This window comes from Microtus oregoni, unplaced genomic scaffold, assembly GCF_018167655.1.
Source record: "Microtus oregoni isolate MIOR12 unplaced genomic scaffold, Mior012 000038F_ref0000394, whole genome shotgun sequence".
In the NCBI taxonomy this organism is placed as follows: Eukaryota; Metazoa; Chordata; class Mammalia; order Rodentia; family Cricetidae; genus Microtus; species Microtus oregoni.
The window spans coordinates 6,706,688-6,717,491 of NW_024543097.1; the positions used below are offsets into that span (position 1 = coordinate 6,706,688).

General features: G+C 43.8%; 1 pseudogene; it reads right to left on the bottom strand.

Moving 5' to 3' along the window:
* Window positions 1-1,115: 1,115 nt before the first annotated feature.
* LOC121433369 lies at window positions 1,116-7,788 on the bottom strand (annotated as a pseudogene).
* Window positions 7,789-10,804: the final 3,016 nt, after the last annotated feature.

The following is a 10,804-nucleotide window of genomic DNA, read 5'->3' on the forward strand; positions in this document are numbered from 1 at the left end:
TGGTCTCTCCATTGCTGCCCATGTGGTGGTATGGAACACCTCACTCTCTTTGTGGCTGGTCTGAGGGGCATCTCCCTTACCAAAGAGGCTGATACAGGACCATCCACACAGAACTGAATGAAGCCATGAAGGTTTCCCAAGAGGCTGCTGAAGTTTCTTTGGCCATAAAAAGGGTTTTCTCCCAACTCCAGAATACCGTGGGGCAGCCTTGAACTGCCAGCTTCCCAACAGCTCAATTACACAACCGCTGAAGATGGAGACAGAAGAATGGAGGTCCCGGCTGAGTGTAGCATCAATCCCTCTACTCCCCACCCCTGCTAGGACTTCTGCCTGAGTGAGAAAAAGCAGGCCAGCAATGCGGTATCTGTGTGAAGTGCCACACCAAGAGACAGGAAAATGTCCTTATGTGAGTCTCAATGCCAGACTGCAAGGGCTGATAGAAGAAAAGTCCCATCGTGTGGCTCTCTGAACATGGAGCGTCCTGAAGCTTGTTGTGCAGTTCAGGGTGGGGATGGTGCCGCCAGCAGATGAAGCACCTTCCTTCCCATTAGTCCTTATGTTTGACTTCACACAAGTGGTCTAAGGCTGTGTGAACTCACTGTTGAGGATCTCACATGGGTCCACATGTAGGTTACCTGCTGTCCAAAATGCCGTGTTTGACATTCAATCCATGCACAGAAACATCAAATCCAAGCACTGCACTCAGATGGTAGGACGGCAGCTGAAAAGCCTCCAGCTCAGAGGTCGATCTCCACAGAGGAGAAACAAATTTGTTGGTCCCCATGGAAGACATGGCACAACACTTGCTTTCTCCATTCACTGATCACTGAGTGAAGCTGTGTGATGTACTCTTGATGGCACTTAGCGGAGGTGACGCTGGGCATTTTATTACTTTATCCCTGATGAGAATAGCACCCATTCCATAATTAGGTTTAAATACATCAATGCAAGGAAAACACCTTAGTCAGGGCCCTGCACTTGCCAACAACTGCTAGCTACTATTACTAAAACACTTTCACCCAAGGAGGTAGAAGGTTTAGAACAGAAAATAGGAGGTTTAGCCACTGGTACTTGTTCCTGACATAAGCAGCTTCCACCTGCTCGTCCAAAACTCATCACGAGTGGTCCTCAATATCTGCAGGTGACTGATCCAAGCCAGCTTGGCAGACGGAAAACTGATCAAGAAATGCAGTTTTAGGAACAGGGCAATAAAGTTTCATCTTCAACTTAATAGACTTGGAGGCGTTCCGGTCAATGTAGAAGACCTTGTGAGCCTCAGAGGAGAAGCCCAGGCCAGCCCCACGGCTGGACGTCCAGCTCATGGCCCGGTCGTAGTCCTGCTGCAGATTCTGCTGGAGTGTGTCTGAAGACTTCTTGTTCAGGGCCATGTTGTGCCTGCTAGTCATGCTGGGAGAGCGGCTGAATGATGGCGACAGATGCTTAAAGCCGCCCATAAGCTTCAGGAATTTCAGCTTCTGCTCTTCATTTTCAAAGCCAGCAGTGTCCCACTGGCCAAACTGGGTTCCTGTCCACTTCTTGGGTTCTGAAGCCTCTGTCTTGCCCGACTCACGGTCAATCTCCTCTTGCAAGGCCTTCCGCCTCACCTGATCTATGCAGGCCTCATCCATGTTGCCTTTCTTTTCCAGTACCACCTCCAGGTCTGTGGCCGACTCCTCTTCTTCCTCCTGCCAGTGGTCTTCCTTTGCTCCCCTGTCTTTCCTCCTCTTTTTCCTCCTTTTCACAGCCAGCCCTTCACCGTCTGGCTGGTCCACCTTTTTCTTGGATTTCACTTTCTTCTTCCCATGGGACTTTGGGCTGTCTGTGGGAATGTAGTCCAAAGCTTCGCTTTTGAGTGACTTATTTCCTTTCTTCAGGCTGCTCTCTACAGAGCCCTTGGAGTGGATTGCGAGTATGTCTCCCTGTTGGTGGGTCTTCTTCTTTTTATTCTTTGTGCTGTGCTCTCTGGGGCTCCCTTGCTTCCTTTTCTGCCCCAAGGCCACCTGCTCCTCACCCTCTGTTTCCCCTGAGCATGGGCACAGAGCATCCCCAGCCTCACAGAACCAAGAGTCCTGGGGAGGACAGGCCTCAATGTCCAGAACCTTTTTTTCTTTCCTGTGTTTTTTTTGACCTTCTTACTGGCTTTGCTTACTTCCTCAGCACGCTTGGGGTCTGGGGAGGTCTTCAGCACTGAGCCTTGGGAGGTGGCTGGTGGTAAGGACTTCCTCCTCTTCTTTTTCTTCTCTCCGCTGAGGCATTCTGCTGACTGCTCATGAACCTGCCTTCTAGGGCTGGAGGACATTTTCCGTCCTCTCTGTGTGACTTCAGACTCCAGGTGCTCCTCCAAGTGAGCACTAGGGGACGTTTTCTTCTTATTTCTCTTGCCCAGTGATGTCTCAGGGTCCTGTCCTTTACCCACATTGTTGGAGGGGGATGTGACTCTTGGAGGAGAAACATTGACAAAATAGTCATTATTGTTTAAGACTGAGTATTGAGTCTCTGGTTCTGTGACCTCGCCTTCTTTCTCTTCTTCTTCTTTTTCTTCTTCTCTGGGAGCCATTGGTGACCATTCCTGGTACACCCGCAGGCCAAACCTCCCCACGTGAGCGCCCGTGCTGCTGCGACCCGGAAGTCATTTTTGCACTTCTCTATCATATCTGTTTTTATGTGATTTTTGTTATTATAGATATTCAGTTCAACTTTTAGTTTGAAATGGTGAGTCCTCCAGAGGTCATGAAGGTGATCCTAGTGGAATCTCCAAATAAGGAGGGCGACAGAGTCCCAACTGGCCATCTCTTGTCATCAAACAAAGTTTTCATTACTGGGACTGGGTTATATTCTATTGAGTTGTGGGCAAAAGTGGCACCTCCAAATATCACAGGCTATTGCCAAGGCTGTTAGTTGCTTTCCATCCTGATGGTAAGGTTCTATTTCTGAGGACAACACTTATTTGTGTTATTAAACCTGGAGAAATCAGGCTGGTGCCCAGCTAGACTTCACCCAGATTGACTAGCATTCATGGTTCTGGAAGGCATTTTAATACCACCAAAGGAAAAAGGTAACCATCAGTCTCGACCAGCTACAAACCCTGTGACCTACAACAGTAATGTGTTTGCTAGATAAGGGGTGCACTAGTGACAGAAATGTTAAGAGCGTAGCCACGCCTGCTCCCTTAAAGAAGAAAACCTTCATTTTTCTCTGGTGCTAGGCCCTGAGTAGATTCTGGAGTCCCTACAAAATTAAGTTGTTTGGTAGCAGATGGATCCCACACAGATGGACCAATTTCAAACTCAAGAGAGTTTTGGTGAGAAGTGCTGGCTGAAAGTCCACGTAATTAGGAAGGCAAAGGGAAAAGGGTTTCTTAGGCACAATGTATTTAGAAGCAAGTTTCAAGTGTTAGCAGGGAGGGGATGGATCTGCCTTGAATTTCTAGAACATCTGACATCCTGGGTGAGTACTGTGGTCCATGCTGGGTCTGACATCCTGGGTGAGTACTGTGGCCCAGGCGGGGTCTGACATCCTGGGTGAGTACTGTGGCCCAGGCTGGGTCTGACATCCTGGATGAGTACTGTGGTCCATGCTGGGGGCTGACATCTTGGGTGAGTACTGTGGTCCATGAGGGGGGCTGACATCCTGGATGAGTACTGTGGTCCATGCTGGGGGCTGACATCCTGGGTGAGTACTGTGGCCCAGGCTGGGTCTGACATCCTGGATGAGTACTGTGGTCCATGCTGGGGGCTGACATCCTGGATGAGTACTGTGGTCCATGCTGGGGGCTGACATCCTGGGTGAATACTGTGGCCCAGGCTGACATCCTGGGTGAGTACTGTGGCTCATGCTGGGGGCTGACATCCTGGGTGAGTACTGTGGTCCATGCTGGGGGTTGAAAACCATGCTGGGGGCTGACATCCTGGGTGATTATTGTGGCCCAGGCTGGGTCTGACATCCTGGATGAGTACTGTGGTCCATGCTGGGGGTTGAAAACCATGCTGGGGGCTGACATCCTGGGTGAGTGCTGTGGCTCATGCTGGGGGCTGACATCCTAGGTGAGTACTTTGGCTCATGCTGGGAATTGACATCCTGTGGCTAACAGAGACAGTTACTCCTAACAGTTGAACTATCTTAAGGTCAAATTAAGACTTTATTCTGAACTTAATAAGGCATTATTCATATCTTTCTTTAATCACCAAAGATTTGTCCTAGACTCTAATACTGTAAGTCAAATCTAGTTACTATTGAAAAACCCACAAGCTAATTATGGCCTGGGACAAAGTCAGAGCCTATATTTCTAGTTCTCAGTCTCAGACCTTTGATACCATGTTCCGAATGAACCAAAAATATAGGTTACTACGTTTAATATTGATTTTTTAAAAATCCAACTTTGATAGTATCTCATAACTATCAACAGAATTAATAATTAGAGCCATCTTTCTGAATAAAGATTGTGAAACAATTCACTCACATGTGCAGTAAAATATGCATGGTTTTACTCTTAGAAGTACTAAAAATTAACTGATTTTCCAACTGCTGTTGACGTAGCTCTATGTGCCTTTAACTACACCAAATCAGAAAATTCAGATCAATTTTAGCAAATTATTCAATGACAAATAATTCCATGTATAAATCACACAGATAACATGTTCTTTCTTTTCATTCTCAAAACAACATTAAAAATGCTAGAGATTTTTTTTTGGTCATGATTTGAATGTTGTTATTAATCATCCTAATTATGAAGTTCCTTGAGTCAATAGTTTACATAAAATAAATTTTCTTTTTATTAGAAAATTCAGTCATTGCTTCAAAGGTATTGATATTCTCTCTGGTGATAATTGCATCTGTAATAGTTCTATTATTGCTTTATAACCTGTAATATGAGCATTGACTTCTTTTTCCACATGTGAAATCTTTTTATTCTTGGGATTATTCTACCCCAATGTTGCAGAACGTTTTCCAAATGAACTTATTTCCATGTGTCATAAGCATAGCTAGGGAAATGTGAAGGCTCCGCAGGACACATCGGGAAACCCATGGCTCGAGCGCAGTACTGCAGTGTGCCTGCAGCAAGCGCCTCTAGACTTCATTGGTTTTTAGACTGAAATGTCTTTGTTTGTTTGTTTTTTCAAACAGACAAGTGGTTGGATTTTTGGGTATTCATTGGCTCATGACATCGGTCCTACGATTTTACTCTGGTGCCCAGTCCTCCACTGAAGAATTAAGGTGGGCATTCCAAGAAAGGGTCCCAAGTGTCAGCAGAAGTGGTCGGTGTTGGGAGTGAGAAGAGAATGGGCCAGGAAATGATTTTGATGAAATACCTACCCCTGACAGTAGAGTCATGGAATCCACAGGAAGAGTATGTTCTTATTTTTAACAATCCAGGGGAGAAGGATAAATATGAGCCGACACCTGTGTTCACAAATACATTTATGCTGTTTCATGGAAAGAGTGGCAACATGCGCACCAACAGGAAGCAAATGCAGGCACCTAGGCTCTAGCCCGTAAAAAAACACACCCTGCACTTTAATATTATTCTTTTGGTGGATTGCAAGCACATTGACATTTGATATTAAAATTCAGATCCTGCTTTTGACATTAACAAGATAAACAACACACCTTCAAATTTATCAAAATTACTTGTGGGAATTTCCTTTCAAGTTTAAATTACACATTTTAGAAAATGGAAACCTTTTAGAAAACATTTGATCAAAAGTTCAGTTTCCTCCTTGTTTTTTCTTTGACAAGATATATGATTATCAAATTATTTACAAATGAGGATTAAAGCACCCAGTTACTTGTGAAGTGTTAAATTGTAATATTAACATATAAACATTTTATATGGTTTGAATAGATCTGGGTAAGGTTACTTTCATACCTCGTCTCCAGTTTCAAATGTGATACTGTGCATGGTCCTTTATAAGCTGACCTAGAAGGCTAGTCTTCCTCGAGCGGGCACTAGCTCCACAGTAGTGCTCAGTGTGTATGACTGAAGTGGATGTGTGGTCAAGTCTGTATGTATAATAGTTTCAAGTATGCCTTCTTCAAGGCAATAAACACGAAGTGCCTAAATAACTCATCAATAAAAAAATAGAATTATATGACAAATGGACACCGATTTAGCGATCCTCTTTGGGCTATGGAACTGAGGGCTTTATCCACACCTCCAAATAACCAGAACATACAGAAATGTTTTGGGAAGTGTCTCTGAGCTAGCTTAGGAAGGTTTAAAATAGTCTTTAGACTTCATTTATATCTTCCACACCTGTCCACCACACGTAGTACATTATAGCTCCACGAACTTTTCATTTTAACTTAGCTTCATTTTATTTTGCTCATTGCTGAACCTAACACACTTTGCCCAGCAGTCTTTGCGGCAGATGCTCTTCAATACCATCCAAAGAACTCAGATCCGCCACTGAGAACAAAGTGGCATCACTGACATTCAAGGGACATGCTGTTATGTCAGAAGGCAATTTCCAAAGAGGGTCCAAGATGATTTTGGGCAAAAAAGAATATGTTGTAAGAATGTAGGGTGTTCTCAGACAGTTATTCTCAAGTAGTTTTAATTTGCCAGGTTTGGAGACCCAATCCTATAATCCCAACACTTTGGAGGTGGAGGCGGGAGGAGCAGGGTAGTAGAAGCAGGAGGATGGGGGTTCTAGTGGAGGTGGAGGCTGGGGGGACACAAGTTCAACACCATCTTTGGCTCAATAGCAAATACTTAGTCTGGGTTGTATGAAGAAGTCCTACCTCAAGAAAACAAAAAGTGCAAAAAACAAACAAAACCCTCAAAGTTAAGGGTTAGGCAATTCTTTTTTTTTCATTTTATCTTTTCTTTATTTTTTTACAATTCTAATCATTTATTAACCAAACATGAGTACTCAAATTCATAAGTGCATGCACTATAGCTGAAATTACATATTGGCTCTAATACAATAGGAGTGAGTGGCTGGGTTAGGCAATTCTTACATATTTGCTAAGACACTTTATTGTCTTGAAACTGTCATATAGCTGAAGGAAGTAAAAAGGCTAAAATTCCCATTGTGTGATTTCCCTCTTTAACTTAAAGTGGAAACTTGAGGCACAGGTAGAAATAAGACCAAACAGACCACTATAAAAATGATAGAAGGTTCTAGGCCAGGTTGGTTATTGGAAACAAACTCACTATCACGCTCATCAACTATCAGGACTCATTGCCAAGGGGTTCCATTATATACAGGGCATGAAGGACTCTATAAATCATGGGATTCACTGACATTCAATTACTTCCAGCCCTATTAATATGAATTGTGCAGTGTTTTAGGTCTTTACATTTACAAGCCTTCTCATAGTGACATTTGAAAAGTTTTTCATATATTATTTTTGTCTAATGTCCTAGTGTTGATGATTTTGAAGTGTTGGAAACTGTGGAGTAATCATCCTTGGACCTTAAACATAAGCACCTGTTCTTACGCTCAGGAGCTGAGGAAAAGGGATTCAAATGTAAGCACAGGCCTTGCTTCCCCAGGAAATCCCAGTCCTCACACACCTCTACCTTCCATGGGTTTCTAGGACTCCATCTAGGGTATTTGTAGAGCAGTTTCCAGTCTTTCGGGAGGTGGGATGCCTGTCCTCATTTTTGTAATTCCGCAGTTCTGGGCTCATCAGAACTGAACCATTTTGAATGGTAGGTGTCAACATGGCGTCGGTCTGTCTCACACTTCCTTGTATTGATGCCAACATGGTGCCAGCCTCACACTTTCTTGTAATGATATCAATATGATGCCATTTCACACTTCCTCGCAATGACGTCAACATGGTGCAGCCTCACACTTCCTCCTAATGACGTCAACATGGTATTCCTCGTAAGGACGTTGACATGGTGCTATTTCACACTTCCTACTTCCTTGTAATGACGTCAACATGGTGCAGCCGCACACTTCCTCCTAATGACATCAACATGGTATTCCTTGTAAGGACGTTGACATGGTGCTATTTCACACTTCCTATTTCCTCGTAATGATGTCATCATGGTGCAGCCGCACACTTCCTCGTAATGAGGACTCATCGCTCTTTCCTTTATATACATTATTTCCCAACTGAAGGTCCTTATACATGACTTGGATTACAGTCCTGTAACACCAGCTGCTGTCTTGTAAGTTCCCAGGCACATACTCTGGGGCTGTGTTTAAATCCTCCAGTATACTTGGAAATTATATTATTGTTAGCGTTATTATTAATCTCATTGGCAGTTTTAACATATGGTCGGACTTGAGTAATCCTGGTGGATCCTGGCTGTTGGGAGGTAAAAATCCTGTGTGTAATTTTGCAAACAATAGAAGAGAGATGGGGTATGCATGGCAGATTGCTCAAGACTACCATATTTTATGAACCACTGATATGAAGTACATGTCATTTTGAGACTGGTATACATATGCATCTTCTACATGTCTGTATTTATGCAAGCATATATGGATATGTGATCTAGATAATATTTATTCAAGAATAGATATCATAATTGAATTGTGCCTCAAACAATCTATTCTAAACAAATTACTTCAAACCTTGAGAGTATTTGCTCACATTTATTAATACCTTGAAGTAGAAATACTCACACATGGCCACAAGGCGGCGCTAGAGATCTGCAAATGTCAATGAAGTACTACAAATTTAATGTAATTTGTCAATTATGAATACACGTTGAATCTTTGCTGTTGCTATCAATACTTTCCTCGGCAATAACTATTAAGATTTACATTGAAACTACATTTCTTTCTGTGCCATATAAATGATTTATGCATGCCCACAATACAACATGGTGCGTTCTTCAGAGAAATACTTTCCTAAGGAGAAATCTTTTAATGTTTGCATTTTAACTGCTTGCTACTCTTGTAAGTACTCAATAACTATATTTTACATGGAAAATAATAATATTTCTTAGGTACAATTTAAGAAATGCTGTGAATCTGGAGAAGTGGCTAAGGAAACCTTTGCCAAGCATGTCTGAAGACTTCCGTTCAGTTCCTAGAGGGAAAGAGAAAACCGACTTCATAAAGTTCATCATTGTCATGTGCGTGCGCACACACACATGCACACAAAGTAATACTAATATAAATAAACATATTTATAATGCCTAATTCTTTTTCTATAAAATATTGCGTTTTTTTTAAATCAGAGACTAAAGGGATGGTTGTCTTCTTATGTCAATGAATGTCCCTGAGAAGACTTAATTCTAATTATTTACTTTTGTTTTGTTGAGACACGGTTTCTCATTCTATGGTCCGGCCGGACTCACAGTGTCTTACCCCACACATGCTGAGCCCGGGTACGTGGTACAATTCTGCATTGCCGCCTCTGGTTTTTGATGGGCAGAGTGAGTGTGCTCAAAGACAGCACATCACAGTATTCTGAGATAGTAGCTTTCAGAAATTGAGCAGATTAAACATTTTACTTGATTTGGATTTTAAATAATTTTAACTGTGTACATAAATGCAGAACCCGCCACCGAGCTTCGCTCAGAAGACACCGTGAGTGCTTTTTATTTCCAGATGAAAAGTGCTCAGACTTCATGAAAAAATACTCCACGCCTTAAAAGTTGTGCAGGTCAATGCATCCAAGGATGTTTCTACCACACAGAACAAGAGCGAGCTTATTTCCTCTCCTACTGCTCCATCGCCCTACACAGGAGGGGTCAAAGTACCATCCCTTTTCAGAGGAGAATTCCTTACGGCCCGAGGACCTCATAAGTTGTGTATGTATTTAGTCAATATTGACTCTTCTCTAGAAGGTCTTATGAGCAAAGCAGGGAGAAGCGCCTGTTAAACCAGTTGCTTCAGCATTCCCCAAATAGATGTAGCCGCCCCACCCCGTACATATTCACTGCCCCCCTCCCCCGCCTCCAATAGTGCCCCCATCAGACAGTTTCCCACAGGCCTCTTTGTGGAGGCCCTGCACGGACTTTCTCTGTGAGCTGAAAAGCCAGCCTTCCCCCAGAGTCTGCACAGGCGCTGTATTTTATCTTTATACAGCGTTTCCCTATTATAACACAACCCGAGGGAATGTGTATTTGTAGGGTCCCAGATGGCATTCACTCAGAGGCCGGTCTGCACATCAGGATGTTAAAAGACGCCAAGCATCTTCAAGTCGAGGCTGGGAACTGTTAATATCAGCACCGTTTAACCAGTATTTTCTCACCACTAACAGTCCATAATAATAAACGTCTCCTTTGAAGGTGGAGGATTTAAGTGAGGGTTTCTTCTTTCTGGCAGCTGGTGGCAGCTATCTTGTTGTGGGAAGAGAAAGTGACCTTCCGAGTTCTGGGACCATAGGTACTGTAGAAGGACCTCACACAGCAGGCCTGGGAGCATCCTTCAGGTGAAAGGCATTGCGCCGAGTCTGGCCCCTGGGCTAGGACTCCACAGACACTGTGGCAATAGCTGATTTAGTAGTATGAACTTTGTCCCAACTTTTAACCCTGGCTGCAAATTCCAGCCAGCCGGTCTCACCTGCCAAGCCTGTCTATCACAGGTCCGCTTGCCTGCATACCATTCACGCCCTGACTGCTGGCTCTGCAGCGCAGCTCTGTCTTACCCGCTCGCGGTCTGTTTGTGCCCCACGGAGGTTCAGATAAACGCCTGACCCCGGCTTCAGCTACTCCCCGGGCTGCAGACACTTCCCAGGCCACCTTTCCTTGCCAGCACTGATCTCCCAATCTTGCTGAAGTATGTGACAAACACAGTCTTCAGGACCCATCTGTTAAACAGCCATGTCTCTGTGTGCAAGGCGGCAGCGGGCTGCTCCTACCACAGGGTGATTCTCTCTGTGCCCCAATATT